This window comes from Myxine glutinosa, chromosome 9 (genome assembly GCF_964187855.1).
Source record: "Myxine glutinosa chromosome 9, kmMyxGlut1.1, whole genome shotgun sequence".
Classification (NCBI taxonomy): domain Eukaryota; kingdom Metazoa; phylum Chordata; class Myxini; order Myxiniformes; family Myxinidae; genus Myxine; species Myxine glutinosa.
This window is the reverse complement of record NC_136269.1, coordinates 71110405-71128052: the sequence shown is the minus strand read 5'-3', so window position 1 is coordinate 71128052 and position 17648 is coordinate 71110405. Positions and strand designations below refer to the sequence as shown.

The following is a 17648-nucleotide window of genomic DNA, read 5'->3' as shown; positions in this document are numbered from 1 at the left end:
AAAAATAGATGGGGAAAGACATAGATCGCAGGTCAGGCGGGAAGGTCGCATTGGTATGCGACGGGGTAGCGCGACTTGAGGAACGCGGGGAAAGCGAGGTTGAGCCAAGCACAGCCAGGTGGACCGGGGTAGAAATCGCGACACGTGGTATAGAAAAGCCGACGACCGCCGAATTGGAAAATTTTATTTTATGTGCGCCAGTGGTCGTCGAGCTTAATAAGGAAAAAGAAATTATATTTGAAATTGGGGTTGAGGAGATGGCAGAGGTAGTACATGAATTGAAGAAAGAAATGGAATGTACTCAAAGTCTGCATTCGCATTGTGATGTCGTGCTGTCTAACCCCAATGAAAATTTGCAGGCGCTGCTGCGGAAAAGGGTCCCGAAGGTAAGCAGGATTGCGTATGGCGCGAAAAGGTTTGGCACGAAAGTGTTTGGCGCGAAAAGATTTTTCGCGCGCTTGGGATCCCGACGTCACGCGGGCGCTCGTGGAAGGTCCATGGTGTGCTGTGTGAAAGTAAATGGTGCGCATGTGAGGAAAAGGTGTGTGCCGAAGCGCGAGTGTGAAACAGAGTATGAAACTGAGAGTGAGAGTGGGTGTGACACAGAGTGTGAGATTGATGAAGAGAGTGTGTGAGGATGCACACCAGAGCGTGTTGGAGAGAGTGTGCAGGGGGTACACACCAGAGCGGGTGATTGGGTGTGCAATAGAGTGCACACCCGTGGGAGTTACGGAGTACGTAACGGAGGAGTGTGCGCAAGAATGTGCACGAGGGTGTGCGGTGATGATTGGGTGTGTGCAGGAGTGCACACCCTTGGGTGTTACTGAGTGTGTAATGGAGTGCGTAAGTGGTATGAGTGCACCAGGGTGTGCGCAAGGATGTGTAGTAAGGGAGTGTGTGTGTGGTGTGAGTGCACCTGAGTGGTGTGCACCTGAGTGTGGAACGGAAGAGTGTGCACGGGAGAATGCAATAACGGAGTGCAGGGAATGTATGAGAGGCGCTGGAGCGTCGGGTTGTGTGCGTATGGGAAGGGTCGCGTGTGATGAGAATGCGACTCAAGCATTGACGCAGACCGGGGCAGCGTTTAGGCCGACGTACAGCTGACGCGAGCTCTCGGGGCGTGGTGCGCTTTGTGTGCTGCGGGAGCCGGCGGAGATCATTGCCGCGGCGGTCTCGCAAGGAGCGCCGTGCACGATTCGGGCCAGGCCCCGCCCTGTATGGTCGGTGCCGTGCCGTGGCGCAAGGGGAAAACGGCACGACTCCGGGGGAGGAAGGCCAGGTCAGACCTTCTCCCCCTGGCGGGCACGGTGCTCCGACCGGGGGAGGTTGGGTCATGGTGCCGGAGACCGGAAGGCTCCGCGTCATGATGGTGCCTGGAACCTCGGTCCAAGTATGCCTCCTCCCCAGAATCGAAAATGCCGGACGGACCCAACCAACAGGAGACAGGCCATCAGTATGCATTGCTCGGCTTTGCGAAGCTGAGCTGTGAAAATGTATTTCCACCCCGAGAGGCTCAAGAGTAGTGGACTGATAGTAATGGTGATGGCAAATGGCATCCGGTGTAGAGGAATGGTAGATCTACCATCCCTCACATCGTTTCATTGGGGCAAAGGAGCAGTAGATGTATGGGGTTTGGCAGTGAAAGCTCGCCGAGGGCGGGCTAGGATAATGTTAGGGATTTAGAGATGACAATAGGAGACTGAGATGTAAGTAGTGACTTTGTACATGTTGAGGGGACGTAGGGAGATTAGAAGGATGTTAATGATGAGGGAAGTGCTTAGTGTAAAGGGAAGACGGGGAAGCACCAGTATTAGAGGGAAATAGTTAGTCAGATGATACTGATACTGTGTGTGTGAGTATGGGAAGGAACTCGGTGAAATGAGGCAATGAACTTGGTGAAATGAAGCAATGGTCTGGGATGACCGGAGAAAGTGTATGAGTGGTGTATTGAAGACATGTGCAATGGTGTTGAGTGAATGACTTGCATGGGGTGCAAGTGAATCAATGGTGTGGAGTAAATGGAGTGTGGAATGAGTGGTGTGGAGTGCATGGTGTGAAGGAGTGGATGGGGGAAGATGGACCCCTTCACGAATATCCGGGGAGGGTAGTTTAAAGTTAGGTAGAGGGAGTAGGTAAATTGTTTGGATATTGACATCTGTGGTGCAGGGAGTCGCAAGTTGTTGCTTTGAGGGGTGCATGAGTAAGTGGAATGGCTGGGCGTGTGAGCATGTTGGTGAGTATGGTTAAATGGGCACTCCGCCACTGGTAGTCTGTCAGCCAGGTGAGGCCGCAGGTAGGCTCTGGGAGCCAGTTGTGTAGTGTTCAATGGGGCCCAAGGATCCAAAGGAAGGACCCGGGTAGCCCAATGCCAGAGAGGGCATTAGCGGGGTGAGAGAGCCAGGAGGGCCTTCCCCAGTGTAGGGTAGTCGCAGGAGCTAGGCACGCTCGGGTGGCGACTTCAGTGGCGGAGGTGCGCAGGTAGGTAGAGCTGCTGGTAGAGCCACACGACCAAAGCCCCGAAATTGTGCGAAGGCACAAATGGAAAAAATTGGGGGAGTGAGACCCCAAATTGGAAGAGCACCACAGGATGGTCAATGGGAATTGGTTTTTAGAACCACATACTGTAAAGAGGCCAATTGGATTGGCAGGGCAAGACCCCGGGTAGAGTAAAGAGTTCATGTTATTAGAAGGATAGCTAGGATGAAATCTCTTCGCACCATCCACATCCACTCACCAAGGTGACAGGACTCCACACCAGGTTTTGCAGATGATTTGGAAGGAAAGACGCATCATGACGTGGGTGAGACATTGTGTGTGATTCCATCCCTTCCTTCTTGGGAGGGATTGGATGACGAATTTGGTTTAGGGGGAGATATGGGAGACATGACGGTAGAGACGGAATTTGTAAAGTGTAAATATGGGGAGGGGCAAGGGTAGTGTAGGTTGACATGGTGGGTGACGAACAGCTAGGGACGAGCTTTCTCCACTCGCTCTCCCGTGTCCCTCATGTTGCATTACCTTGCATTGACGTGTACCCTTGCGCCCTTGCCCGCGCTAACCTCTGCTTTGTCTTTCCTCCCCACCCATGGACCCAATATCTTTTGTTGAGGGGAGTGTGCAGGTGCCCTGAGCTGTGTGGCTGCACCTTTGTGCTGCACCCTGCTGCCTGTTGCCTGCACCGGTACACCATATGGACCACACGTTTTGTGGCCTGGCACCTTTGCTTGGGCAGACAATCGCTGCAAACGTTATCTTGCCTTGCGGACCACTGTGTTTTTAAGTGGCCTCGATGCCATGCAGTCGGACCACCTAAGTTGGCCCTGCTGGCCAAAATAAAAAGCGGACACAGTTTGTGCACTTATTATTATTCCGGTGTGCCCGGAAAAGAACATCTCCAAGTTATTACGGCACACCGAAGAAGAAGATGCAGCCAAGATACAACGGCCCAGCAGCCAAGCAAGCACAAGACATCATTGATTAATTTGAAATGTTTTTGTGCCTTTTGATGATTGTGCATTTTTGTGCTTTTTGTGCATTTTTTTTCATTTTTGTGTATATAGATGTATGGTGTGTTGGTGCAGTGCATTGCATTCTGTGTTTCCTCTTCTCAAAATTCCTTTTCTCTCCCACAAAAAGAACAGGTCCTGGGTTGAAGTATTGTAAATAAGTATATTAGTCTTGTAAATAACATGCTCCCCACCGGCTTTATGCATAGTTTGAGGATTCTTTCCGTAATTCGGTTAATTGTGGGCATGAGTCTGTTAGTTAGTACACAACGCAGTAGGTGGGACATATCTAGTGTTTAAAACTGTAGCACACAGGGTGTTAGAGTAAAAGTAGAGGGAAACTACACCTAAGTGTCACACGAATTGTTAAAAGGTAGTCCTGACCCTTGCATCCGAACCGGTCGGGCTCACTGGTGTGTGGGTTCGGCTCGGGGACGAGCCTGGCGAAGGAGGGGTGCAGTGTTGCGGTTCTGAGAAATGTACATATTGATTAATAAATTTAAAGGTTTTGCCCCCATAGTTAGTCCACATGCAACACGTAGGCCACCTTAGAACATTAGTTATGTCATAGTATATGTGAGATAAGGACATTTTCAATCGTGATACCTGCGTTGTGTAAAAGAAATAAATAAGAGTAGGTCCCGTTCATTTTGCAGCTCACCCTCCAATCGACCTCATTGCGCACCATCCAGTCTTCGCCCTATTGCCCCTCGCATTGGGATGCTCAAACCAGCCAAATGCCACTAGATAGGCCTGAAAAGGGGGAGGAGCGTGAGGTCAGGGTGTGGCCACGTCAAGCAGACGTCAATGGCGGAGCCGGTAAGAGCCAACGACCAATCAGGGCTCAGGTGGAATGGCGTGAGGGGCTTGGTCAAAGCGCGGCTGGAAAATTCCAGAGGGTTCACTGGGCGGCGTTATTTAACCGTGAGCACAAAGCCCTTACAGAGGACTGTGCGGGGAGGACTGGCCAGAAGGAATATATGAGGACTGTCACGTTTGGCATTGGTGAAAGGACTCGCTGGGGGGACTTTGAATGTGCAAGGGCTCGAGGACTTCGTGTGGGAAAGCGCCATTGTTGAGGACTGGTTGGGAGAGGCACTGTTATACTGACTGATTGCAAGGACTCATTGAGGATTTGGCTTTGGGCTTGCTGGGAGAGCATAGCGCCGGTATTTCTATTACGCACGCGGCCGAGACCGCCAGTATAACCGCCCAGCCGGTTCGTTTATTACGTACGCGGCTAAGCCATGAAATAACCGCCCAGCCGAGCTCACCTTTCCCCGATAATTGTCCGATCCGCGCCAAAGACACGCGGGAGCGCCTGCCGTCCGTCCTACCATCTTCTTCGCGGTACAAGTCGGGGACCCGGAGAACGAGCTGTGGACATCATCCCTGGACCTTCAACCCCAACCTTCTACATCCCCGTGTGAGTGTGTGTGTGCGGGCCCGTTTGTCCAGGGGATAAGTTAAGACTGTTTTTAAGGCTTCACTGTGTGTACTTCTCCTTCTTCCTGTGTAAATAATTAATAAACCAATCTGTTCTTCCTTTCTTCTTAATTCGACCGTATCAGTCTTTTCTTCCATTGGGTAAGCGTGGCACGATTACAACCGCTCAGATCGGGTTTAGTACCTGTTAATGGCCCTAATCGCGGCTCGCTATCGCTCGGCGTTTCCACTAAAACCGTGGTTTGGGCAGGGTTATTTCCTTGCTTCCTGGGAGGCGCTGGTAATTCAGTAATGGGAATAATTCGACCTACCACCCTATTCAGCGCTGACCGGAAGGAACGTCATAGCCCCGGATCGCGTCGGCTAGATGAAAGACAAGGGGATTAATCCCCCCTTGGTAAGGGGAAGGCCGACATTTGAGACCCGCAACAATATATATATATATATATAGGAATGCTATTTATAATTACTAGTCCCAATTGGAGCGATCTTATTCGTACCATGCTTAGTCAATGGAGAAATCACAAAGGCGATCGAATTGGAAAGAAAAGGAAGTACAAATTGGTTTAATTATTACGCACGTATTTACAGCACAGGAGGAAGAGACACAGCGCAATCCTTATACAGTCTTATACTTAATACCCCAGGACAACAGGCCCATCTGACACACACACTCGCAAGGGGATTGCAGATGGGCAGGATGCTGTTCAGGCCGAACGCTCCGGCTTGTTCGTCCAGGATCGACCCCGTCTGGCTCTCCACGGTCCCCGGCACGTCCCGTGAAGATGGAGGTAGGAGAAGGCAGGACCGCGTATCGTGTCGCTCGAATGGAACGGGTTATCTCGGGGCGAACGGTATGGGGCGGACTTAGCGCGGCTGGCAGCTATTCGGCCGCGTTCACTCGCTTTGGCTGAACCGTTTGGTGAGCAAGTTATCAACGCCCTGGCTGCGCCCATGTATCCCCCGTAACAAAGTTCATACAGCGCGGGTGATCCTTTTCAAGTGCGTCTCCTTAGAATCCTCTCATAAACTCCGCACAAGCTCAGCACACCTCCCTTGATAACTCTCAAGTCCTTCCCTCCGCGAGTCCTTCCGAGGGCTTTTCGCACCGGGTTATATATGCCATGCCCTTCAAACCCTCTGGAACTCACCAGACGCTCTTCACCACGCCCTCTCACACCATTCCGCTCGAGCTCTGATTGGCTGGTTCATTCTTACCGTCCCCACTGCTGCCGCGCCGAGCTCAACCCTCCTTCACCTTTCGAGGCCCTGCCTCGTGTTAACTTGACTAGAGGACAGCCAAATGGGACGCGGGATGGATTGCGCCAATAGAGGTAGAATGGAGGTCGGAGCAAAATGATTGTAGGGCCTATTCTCCTGCCTTTACACAACGCAGGTACGAAGAGAGGAAATGGCCTATTCTTACACATACTAAGACATAACTATACTACAAATGGGCCTGTATGTTGCTCGTGTGATTAACTATGGGGGGCAAACCTTTAACATTTATTGACTTCAATGTGCCAATCTCAAAACCGCAGCAATATATATATATATATATATATATATATATATATATATATATATATATATATATATATATATATATATATGTATTGTTACATTTGTTGGGGTAGGGATGAAATACCGTAGTGGGCATTGGAATGTATAGTTTAGCATGGACCGTGTGATGCGTAGAAGAAGAACCTTTATGTAATAAGTAGGGTACCTGGCAGGGTAAGAGTGCTTGCATGTCACCATAAGGGGCGTGGCTTTTGCATCAATTAGTTCTAGGGTGTAAGATTAATAATTCCCAGTATGTAATTGCCCCTGTGATTTTCCCTTATGTTTTATTTAATCTAAAAGGGCCGCCATTACAACAACCATAATCGCTGACAGTACCAGGACATTGTAATCGGCAGGTGGACCCCACCCAGCCAAACATTCTTGAAGGATGGCTAGACTCCACCTCGAAGGATTGTAACTGACAGGCCACACCCCGAGCTTCGTCGTTGTGCGTCAAGCAGGCCTTCAGACCCGCCAAATGAGACGTCCGGATTGGTCGAGTGTGACGTCAGCGAGGGAACAAGGAGGGTGCGTCCCTCCCTCTCGCTCTCTCTCATTCTGGTGCTGGGCACGGGTGGTCGAATTCTTTGGCTCATGTGCACTTGTGGAAGAAGGCTCTCTCTCTTGTTCTGGCCTGGGTGGCGGACAGCTGCTCTTCATGCCATGTGCACCTGAGAGCTTGGTGGAGTGTGGAACGACCGGAGGAGGAGGACGTTTTGCTGCCACTTCATGGCTCAGTGTGCCATGTGGGGATTCGTGCTATTTTGTGTGCTCCCGCGCGAATACTCGGGGACTATTCGTGCTTGTCCTCGTCGCAGCAAAGCTGAGTATCGGCCGATTCACCAAACCATTTTTCATTTCTTTGATCATTCCAATGTTGTGTAATTGTGTCTGAGTGAAGGCGCCTCAATATAGCAATTAGTTTTACCTTACCCTTTCATTTTTGTTATTCTTGCATTAATTTCATGAAACCCATATTTGTTGCATTTTACTTTTGTGTCGTGTTCGTTTACTTGTTTGTGTGTTCGAGGAATGGACCCGGTGGCGGCCGTCCGTTCAGGTAAGGCCTCGGGTCCTTCCAGCACACGAAAAGATAATCCTGCCAAGTTGAGGTATACGCCTCGGAGTAACAACGTTCGGCTATTCGTCTGAGGCCGGTGTTCATTGGCCACGGACTTGACAATATATATACAGTCACGTGAAAAAGTAAGTACACCCCATGTAAAGTTTTGAATTTTTCAACATATTTCAACATACAAATATTTGATCTTCATTTCAACAATATTGATAGATAAAGGTGATATAATACAACAAATATCATGAAAAATTTACATTTTGTAGTCCATTGTATAATTTAAATAAACATAAATGCAAATTTCGCATGTGGAAAAAGTACCGCAGGGACCGCAGGGACGGAAAGTGCAGCCGGCCCGCTCTGAAGGTTCGGATCGGGACACCGGGATTCATTCCGGTCGCCCGGTCGGCCCTGAGGTGGGGGTGCGGGGCCTGTCACGGAACGTCAAAACAAACGGCCTGCCGGGGCCGCCCAAAAGTCGGGCGTGAGGGGCGCGTCCACTAATGGAACGCCTCTCGCTTCCCAGATCGAGGGCCACGTGGTCAGGAGAACCTCGCCCCTTCTGGTTGCCCTGCCGTCCCACCGGGAGCGCTGGCAGGGTGTACTTCAAACTAAGCTTAAGTGTCAAGTGTTAAGTTCCTCCTTGCCCTCGCAAGGGAAAGGCTAGGGTCAAGCTCTTCCAAATTTCCAAACACTAGAAATCGGACGTCTCAAATTAATTAATTATTTGTTAAAACATCTCAGTCGCCCGCGACCTCTCTAGCGCGGGCGTCGAACCAGTTCATTTCCGGTGCGACCGGGCCGAGTATCGGCCCGGCCGTGGCCGAAGCCGTTGATTCCGCCGTAGCACGCTAACGCGTAGGCTCGCGCGCCCCTGGTCCGCCGGGGCTCCGCGGGTGTCCTACCGTGCCTGGCTTGCCGGTGCCCGGGGACGGATCTCGCTGTCTAAACATGGTAGCGCTAGGCCAGTGGGACCGCCGGGACCCACGTGCACTCACATGGTGTTCTGCGCGTGGGCGGCAGTATCAGACCGGGGCGCCCAAAGGCGCCACGCACCCAAACGCTCCCCGGCTAAAGTTCATCCTGAAAGCGCCCACATTGTGCGGACAAACCAAGTCAAGGGCCACGTGGTCAGGAGAACCTCGTGCCTATCGGCCGGCCTCAAAGACCGAAATTGTGACGGTGTCACCCGTAATCATGCAGCGAAAATGAATGAACTCATTCATTTCGTCATCTAAACAGTGACGCGCATGAAGGGATGAACGAGATCCTCACTGTCCCTATCTACTATCCAGCGATCCCACAGCCAAGGGAACGGGCTTGGCGGAATCAGCGGGGAAAGAAAACCCTTTTGAGCTTGACTCTAGCCCGACTCTGTGAAGGGACTTGAGAGGCCGCAGGCACTCAATAGGGCTGGACCCGTGAAATTTCGGGGATTTTTGGTAAAATTACCTCAGGGTAAAGTTACATAGGAAAACACCGTGTTAAATTTCCGTCGCCGAAGGACTCTATTTCTTATTGCGAAATTCTCTAAGACTTCGCCTCTAGGAGTTATTGAAAATATTAACTTATATAAAAAATTAGTTTTCTAAGACTGAAGCGCAGTGACGTCATCACGCCCCCGCCATGAGGGTCAAAGGTCTTTCGAAGAAGAGGAACTCGGAGTTGGACTGGACACGAGGCGGAACGGACGCCATTTGGAAGAGCTGAGAGGACTCAGTCGCGATAGAGTGAGCCTGAGTGAGTATATCAAGACAAGATCAAGATCTAGAAGGAGGTATGTACGGTGCGATTCATATAATATATTGTTTGGTTGTCGTCGATGGGGAATTTGGGGTCGGAGTGGGTGGTAGGCCGGGATGACTTGGTCTCGGCTGGATGCTAGGCCGCGCCTCATTTTGTTGAATAAAGTGGTCACAGAATATTTTTTGATGGTTCTTATGCTCACCGTTAGATGCATGGCATAGATAGCTATGGGGAACATGATGGATTGTCAATGGATGTTAAGGGATGGAGATTTAAGAGCTCCGTACATTCTTGCAGAAGAAAAATAATCCTAGTTCTTTTTGAATCCTTCCAGGGCCAACGATAGGTCGGATTTTAATTCTGTTTCCAGATTTCGCAGTCGCTAGATTAGCTTAACACTCGATAGAACTGGCCCCGCGAAATGTCGATGATCTTTGGTAAAATTACTTCAGGGTAAATTTACATAGGAAAACCCCATGCTAAATTTTCGTTGCCGAAGGACTTTATTTTTTGCGAAATTCATCCTGACTTCGCCTCTAGGAGGATACAGGGGTATCTGTGGATAACGGGAACCTTTATTTGGCGAAATTCGGGCTGATATTGACCGAGTTATTCAAAATATTAACTTATATCAAATAAATCTTTTGTGATTTTGTATTTTGCGCACCTGTATCGTTGGAGGTATTGACTTGTATAGGGTTGGTTTTCTAAAGCTAATATCAGAATATTAACTTATATCAAATGGGTCTTTTGAGGGGAAAGTGTGATGACGTCACCACGTCACGCGGCACGAATGCGCGCCTGTGTCGTGGGAGATACTGACTTCTATAGGGAGGCCCCATCACCCTCCCCCATCACCCTCCCCCATCACCCTCCCCCATCACCCTCCCCCATCACCCTCCCCCATCACCCTCCCCCATCACCCTGCCATCACCCTCCCATCACCCTGCCATCACCCTCCCCCATCACCCTGCCATCACCCTCCCATCACCCTCCCCCGTCACCCTCCCCCGTCACTCTCTGCCATCACCCTCTGCCATCACCCTCTGCCATCACCCTCTGCCATCACCCTCCCATCACCCTCCCATCACCCTGCCCCATCACCCTCCCCCATCACCCTCCCCCATCACCCTCCCCCATCACCCTGCCATCACCCTCCCATCACCCTGCCATCACCCTCCCACCACCCTCTCGTTGGAGGTATTGACTTATTTAGGGTTGGTTTTCTAAGGCTGTGGGCCGCACCTCATTTTGTCAAATAAAGTGGTATTCGGGTGGTTCCGGTATTTGGGAGGTATCACCCTCCCCCATCACCCTGCCATCACCCTCCCATCACCCTGCCATCACCCTGCCATCACCCTCCCCCATCACCCTCTGCCATCACCCACTCCCACCACCCTCTCGTTGGAGGTATTGACTTTTATATAGGGTTGGTTCTCTAAGGCTGTAGGCCGCACCTCATTTTGTCGAATAAAGTGGTATGCGGGTGGTTCCGGTATTTGGGACCGCAGGGACGGAAAGTGCAGCCGGCCCGCTCTGAAGGTTCGGATCGGGACACCGGGATTCATTCCGGTCGCCCGGTCGGCCCTGAGGTGGGGGTGCGGGGCCTGTCACGGAACGTCAAAACAAACGGCCTGCCGGGGCCGCCCAAAAGTCGGGCGTGAGGGGCGCGTCCACTAATGGAACGCCTCTCGCTTCCCAGATCGAGGGCCACGTGGTCAGGAGAACCTCGCCCCTTCTGGTTGCCCTGCCGTCCCACCGGGAGCGCTGGCAGGGTGTACTTCAAACTAAGCTTAAGTGTCAAGTGTTAAGTTCCTCCTTGCCCTCGCAAGGGAAAGGCTAGGGTCAAGCTCTTCCAAATTTCCAAACACTAGAAATCGGACGTCTCAAATTAATTAATTATTTGTTAAAACATCTCAGTCGCCCGCGACCTCTCTAGCGCGGGCGTCGAACCAGTTCATTTCCGGTGCGACCGGGCCGAGTATCGGCCCGGCCGTGGCCGAAGCCGTTGATTCCGCCGTAGCACGCTAACGCGTAGGCTCGCGCGCCCCTGGTCCGCCGGGGCTCCGCGGGTGTCCTACCGTGCCTGGCTTGCCGGTGCCCGGGGACGGATCTCGCTGTCTAAACATGGTAGCGCTAGGCCAGTGGGACCGCCGGGACCCACGTGCACTCACATGGTGTTCTGCGCGTGGGCGGCAGTATCAGACCGGGGCGCCCAAAGGCGCCACGCACCCAAACGCTCCCCGGCTAAAGTTCATCCTGAAAGCGCCCACATTGTGCGGACAAACCAAGTCAAGGGCCACGTGGTCAGGAGAACCTCGTGCCTATCGGCCGGCCTCAAAGACCGAAATTGTGACGGTGTCACCCGTAATTCGTCCGAGTTGCTTTATTGAAACAAAACAGCTCAGGTATTCTGACAAAAGCCCGTTTATTGGGCAGCAATATATATACACATTTATGTCGGGAAGTTTGCCCGGCAAAAGCTATGCCGGGCATGCCCGGGTGTCAAGGGCGAGCCTTGGAAAGGCGAGTCTGGACCTGCCCGGGCGTGTTTGGCTGCGGCCTGGCAAGTCGAGGCTGGGCGTGCCCGAATGCTCTGGGCGAGCCCTGGAAAGGCGATAGCGGGCATGCCCGGACGCTCTGGGCGAGCCCTGGAAAGGCGATAGCGGGCATGCCCGGATGCTCTGGGCGAGCCCTGGAAAGGCGAGAGCGGGCATGCCCGGGAAAGACGAGACCGGGCGTGCCCGGGAGGTTCGGGCGTGCCCGGGAACAGTGAGTCCGGGCATGCCCGGGTGAGGCGCGTCTGGCCGTGTTCTGGCCGGTGCAAGGCGATTGTGTGCATCCAGCGGTAACCGCTACACACGCCCCTCCAGAATCGACCTGCACCGGCAGGGTCAATTAAAGGGGGTCCGGATGACCCTGGCCGAAGCGACCCCTGGAGGGTCGTGGGGAGGGGTCCGACGTGGTGGTGGGTGGTCGAGCGGGGGGAACTGTGGATGGGGGGTGGCCTCACCGTGGAGGAAGGGCCAACCGTGGTGGTCGGTCGACGTCCATGTGCACCAGTTTGAGGCGGTCCACAGAGATCCGGTCTGACCGGCCGCCAACGTCGACGACAAAGGACTTGTCGCCCCGTCGCAGGACCCGGAAGGGCCCGTCGTACGGCGGCTGGAGTGGCCCCCGGTGCGCGTCATGACGCACAAAGACATACTCCGCTGTGCGAAGCGCCGGGGGGACGTAGGACTGGGGGCCACCGTGGCGGGACGTTGGCACGGGGGCAAATCGGCGGGCGGCCTCCTGGAGGTCCGAGCGCTGGTGTGCGGCGGACCAGGGACTGGTAGCGTCGGGCACGAACTCGCCCGGGACGCGGAGCGGCTGGCCGTAGACGAGCTCAGCGGCGGACGCCCGGAGGTCCTCCTTGGGGGCCGTGCGGAGGCCCAAAAGGACCCACGGCAGCCGGTCGGTCCAACCGTCGTCCTGAAGGCCGGCCATGAGTGCGGCCTTCATGGAGCGGTGACTGCTCGCACAACCCGTTGGCTTGGGGGTGGTAGGCCGTGGTGCGGTGCAGCATGACCCCCAACGAGCGGGCGACCGCGCCCCAAAGTTCGGACGTGAACTGGGGCCGCGGTCGGACGAGATGTCCGCCGGTGCGCCGAAGCGCGCGACCCAGGTGGCGATGAATGCCTGTGCCATGTCGGTGGTGGTGGTGGAGGTGAGGGGCACGGCCTCCGGCCACCTGGTGGTCTTGTCAACCATGGTGAGCAGGTGGGTGAACCCCCGCGATGGGGGCAGGGGACCCACCAGGTCCACGTGGACGTGGTCGAAACGCCGTGCAGGCACGGTGAAAGGTGCCAGCGGGGCCTGGGTGTGGCGGTGGACCTTGGCACGCTGGCAGGCCGTGCAGGCATTGGCCCAGTCGCGGATGTTCCGTCAAAGGCCGTGCCAGACGAAACGCGCCGACACCAGCTTCTGAGAAGCTTTCCGGCCCGGGTGAGAAAGGCCGTGGATGGAGGTGAAAATGCGACGCTGCCAGGAAACGGGCACGATGGGGCGAGGCTGGCCCTGGGAGACGTCGCAGAGCAGGACGGTGCCCGCGAAGGGGATGTCGGCCAGGCGGAGGCCCGTGTCCGCCGCCCGGAGGGCCTGCACCGAGGTGTCGGTGGTCTGGTCGGCCGCCATGAGCGCGAAGTCCACGCCGAGGTGGACCGCGTTCGCGCTGGCCCGAGAAAGACAGTCGGCCACAGCGTTGTCTTTGCCGGCGACGTGCTGGATGTCCGTGGTGAATTCCGACACGGCGGAGAGGTGGCGCTGCTGGCGGGCCGACCACGGCTCCGTGACTTTGGCCATTGCGTAGACCAACGGCTTGTGGTCGACGAAAGCCGTGAACGGGCGGCCCTCCAGGAGGTGTCGGAAATGGCAAACGGCCAGGAATAGACCGAGCAGCTCGCGGTCGAACATGCTGTATTTTAACTCGTTCGGCCGGAGCTGCCGGCTGAAAAAAGCGAGTGGCTGCCAAACCCCATCCACCCATTGTTCATGGACGGCGCCCACTGCGTAGTTGGAGGCGTCCGTAGTGAGGGTGATGGGCGCGTTGAGCACCGGGTGAGCCAGCAGCGTTGCGTCGGCGAGGGCCCGTTTTGCGCTCGCGATGGCCGCGGACCAAACGATGTCATGCTTGGCCGGCTTGCCCCGGAGGGCCTCGTAAAGGGGCCGCATGAGCTGAGCAGCGCGGGGCACGAATCGGTGATAAAAATTCATGATGCCGAGGAACTCTTGTAGGGCCTTGATGGAACGGGGACGCGGGAACGTGGTGATGGCCTCGACCTTGGTCGGCAGCGGCACGGCCCCGGCCTTGGTGATGCGGTGGCCCAAAAAGTCAACGGTCGTTGTGCCGAAGTGGCATTTGGCCGGGTTGACAATTAAGCCGTGCTCGCTGAGGTGACCGAACAGTGTTCGGAGGTGGAGGAGGTGCTCGGCGCGGGCCGTGCTGGCGACGAGGATGTCGTCCAGATAGACAAAAAGAAATGGCAGGTCGCGCAGCACGCCGTCCATTAAGCGCTGGAACGCCTGGGCCGTGTTCTTGAGGCCAAACGGCATCCTCAAAAATTCGAACAGGCCGAACGGCGTGATGACGGCCGTCTTCGGGACGTCGGCCGCCCGGACAGGTACCTGGTGGTATCCCCGTATCAGGTCAATTTTGGAAAATATGACCCGTCCCGCCAAACGGGCGGAAAAGTCCTGGATGTGCGGGATCGGGTACCTGTCGGGGGTGGTAGCGTCGATGAGGCGGCGGTAGTCGCCACACGGGCGCCATCCGCCCCCCGGCTTTGGCACGATGTGCAGTGGTGAGGCCCACGCGCTATTGGAGCGCCGCACGATGCCGAGGTGCTCCAACGCGTCGAACTCAGCCTTTGCCAAGGCGAGCTTGGCCGGGTCGAGGCGGCGGGCCCTGGCGTAGACCGGCGGGCCCGTAGTGGGTATGTGGTGCTCGATCCCATGCCGCACTGTGACGGCCGAAAACGTCGGCCGTGTGAGGGCCGGGAATTCCGCGAGCACGCGAGCGAACTCATTCGCCGTCGGGAGGGCGCACGCCAGTTCGGTCGGCGCGGAGCTGCTCATCGTGCACGCCAGGGAGCTGAACGTCTCGGCGTTGACAAGGCGACGACGTTTGACGTCGACCAGCAGCCCGTGCGCGCAGAGGAAGTCGGCGCCCAGCAAAGCCATGGGGACGCAGGCGGTCACAAAGGTCCACTGAAAGCGCTGGCTGCCGAAGCAGAGGGTGACGTTGCGCGGGCCGAAAGTGCGTATGGCCGAGCCATTAGCAGCGACCAAAGAGGGGCCGCAAACGGCGTCCCGCCTGTCCTGCTCGGAGGCGGGTATGACGCTCAGTTGGGCGCCGGTGTCACAAAGGAAACGCCGCCCGGACGCTTTGTCCCGTATAAAAAGCAAGTTGCCCGAGTGGCCGGCGCTCATGGCTGGGAATGAACGCCGGCCCGGCCGTTTCCCGACTTGCCGAAAGTGCATGGGGTCGGCACGTCCGAGCCTTGTGTCCGAACCTGGCGTGGTAATAACACCACGCCTGGTCAGGTGGAGGCCCCGGCCGTCGTGTCGGAAGCAGTCGGTGCGGCGTGGCGGCCGCCAGTTTCACCGGCAGTTCGGCCTCCAACCGCGCAGGGCGCTCGGGCGTCGTGGGCGTCGCCTCGGACGGCGGCAGGCTCCAGGTAGCCGCGCCGATGTGTTGGCCCGCCGAGGAGATCTTATCGGCTTCCCTGGCGAGGGCGCGGGGATCGGTGATCGACGTGCCAGCCAGGGCGAGGCGTACCGGGTGAGGCAGCTGGCGAAGGAACAACTCGCGGAACAGAAAATCTGGAGAGTGCTCACCGAGCAACGAGAGCATATAGTCCATGCGCTCGGACGGGCGCGTGTCGCCGAGCTCGGGCAGGTCGAGCAGGCACCGTGCGCGTGCCGCCGGTGAGAGGGTGAAAGCGTCGAGGAGGAGCGTCTTCAGCGCGTCATACTTGTCGGCAGCTGGCGGGTGCTCGAGGAGGCTCAGGGCGCGGGCCGCGGTGGCGGAACCGAGCGCTGCCACGACGTGGTGGAAGCGGATGTCGTCCGCGGTGATGCCTCACAGGGCGAACTGGGAGTCCGCCTGGGCGAACCAAACAGCCGCGTGAGCCTCCCAGAAGGTAGGCAGTTTAAGAGTCACTGCCGTGTCCATGTCGGTAGGTCACCAGTGAAGGAGCTGCACTCCAATGCGAGTCGAAAGAATTGACGAGACCAAAGACGGAATTCGTCCGAGTTGCTTTATTGAAACAAAACAGCTCAGGTATTCTGACAAAAGCCCGTTTATCGGGCAGCAATATATATACACATTTATGTCGGGAAGTTTGCCCGGCAAAAGCTATACCGGGCATGCCCGGGTGTCAAGGGCGAGCCTTGGAAAGGCGAGTCTGGACCTGCCCGGGCGTGTTTGGCTGCGGCCTGGCAAGTCGAGGCTGGGCGTGCCCGGGCGCTCTGGACGAGCACTGGAAAGGCGAGAGCGGGCATGCCCGGACGCTCTGGGCGAGCCCTGGAAAGGTGATAGCGGGCATGCCCGGACGCTCTGGGCGAGCCCTGGAAAGGCGAGTCTGGACCTGCCCGGGCGTGTTTGGCTGCGGCCTGGCAAGTCGAGGCTGGGCGTGCCCGGGTGCTCTGGACGAGCACTGGAAAGGCGAGAGCGGGCATGCCCGGACACTCTGGGCGAGCCCTGGAAAGGCGATAGCGGGCATGCCCGGACGCTCTGGGCGAGCCCGGGAAAGACGAGACCGGGCGTGCCCGGGAGGTTCGGGCATGCCCGGGAGAGGCGCGTCTGGCCGTGTTTTGGCCGGTGCAAGGCGATTGTGTGCATCCAGCGGTAACCGCTACAATATCACCTTTATATATCAATATTGTTGAAATGAAGATCAAATATTTGTATGTTGAAATATGTTGAAAAAGTCAAAACTTTACATGGGGTGGACTTACTTTTTCACGTGACTGTATATATACATATGTCAAGTCAGCTGGATGAAAATTGACGACTTATGTGACCTTGACTTTTGACCTCACAAATTAATCACTTGATTAAAATTTTGACAGCGTTCCCACTGTTCACTAGGTCTATCAGTTGGTTAAGTTTTGTGAAGATCGGTTTGAATTGTGCCCTGTATGTGACTGACAAACATACATACTCAGGGAATGAATATATTTGTGAATTTTTAATTTCGCAAGTGAAAAACGAACATTATATTCTTCTTCTTAAGTCGGCTCTTCGGCCGAACTCAGATGACATTGCTCCTCAGCTTCAGGTCCTCTCGATGAATTGCTGCGTGCAGCTCCTCTATCTCCAGGCCCACATCCTTATTCAACGTGTTGGTGCTGGTCTCCACCGCTTCCGCCTTCTACGTTTCGGAGTTGAGAATACAAGCTTGGAAACAGGTTCGTTTTTGCGGCAGTAGCAGTGTCTTGCAAACCTGAGACGTCTTCTTCTAGGTTTAACAGACAGTCTTGGAAGACAACCATAGAGCTCTTTCTTTGTCCGATGTTCAGACCAATGGACACTGAAATCTGAGCAAAGAAGTCAACTCCAGCATCCATCAAGCCCCTTCTGGTGAGTCAAGTCCACTATCTATGATTTGAACGTGTGATTCCAGCCTCACAAGCTGTGCAATCACGTTATGGAATGCCAAACAGGCCAATTGATAAAAATTTTAACTTGACGTGAAACCATATTGAGTGCTTCAACCTTTAATTTAATAATATTTGAAATCGAGCAGCCAATGGGAAGGCTGCAC

At 55.1% G+C, this 17648-nt stretch overlaps 1 protein-coding gene across 1 annotated transcript in view; it reads right to left on the bottom strand.

The window, feature by feature from the left end:
- Positions 1-17648, bottom strand: part of LOC137435321 (coagulation factor X-like) — an 84635-nt gene that overhangs the window by 62896 nt on the left and 4091 nt on the right. The gene's annotated exons all lie outside the window — the stretch shown is intronic.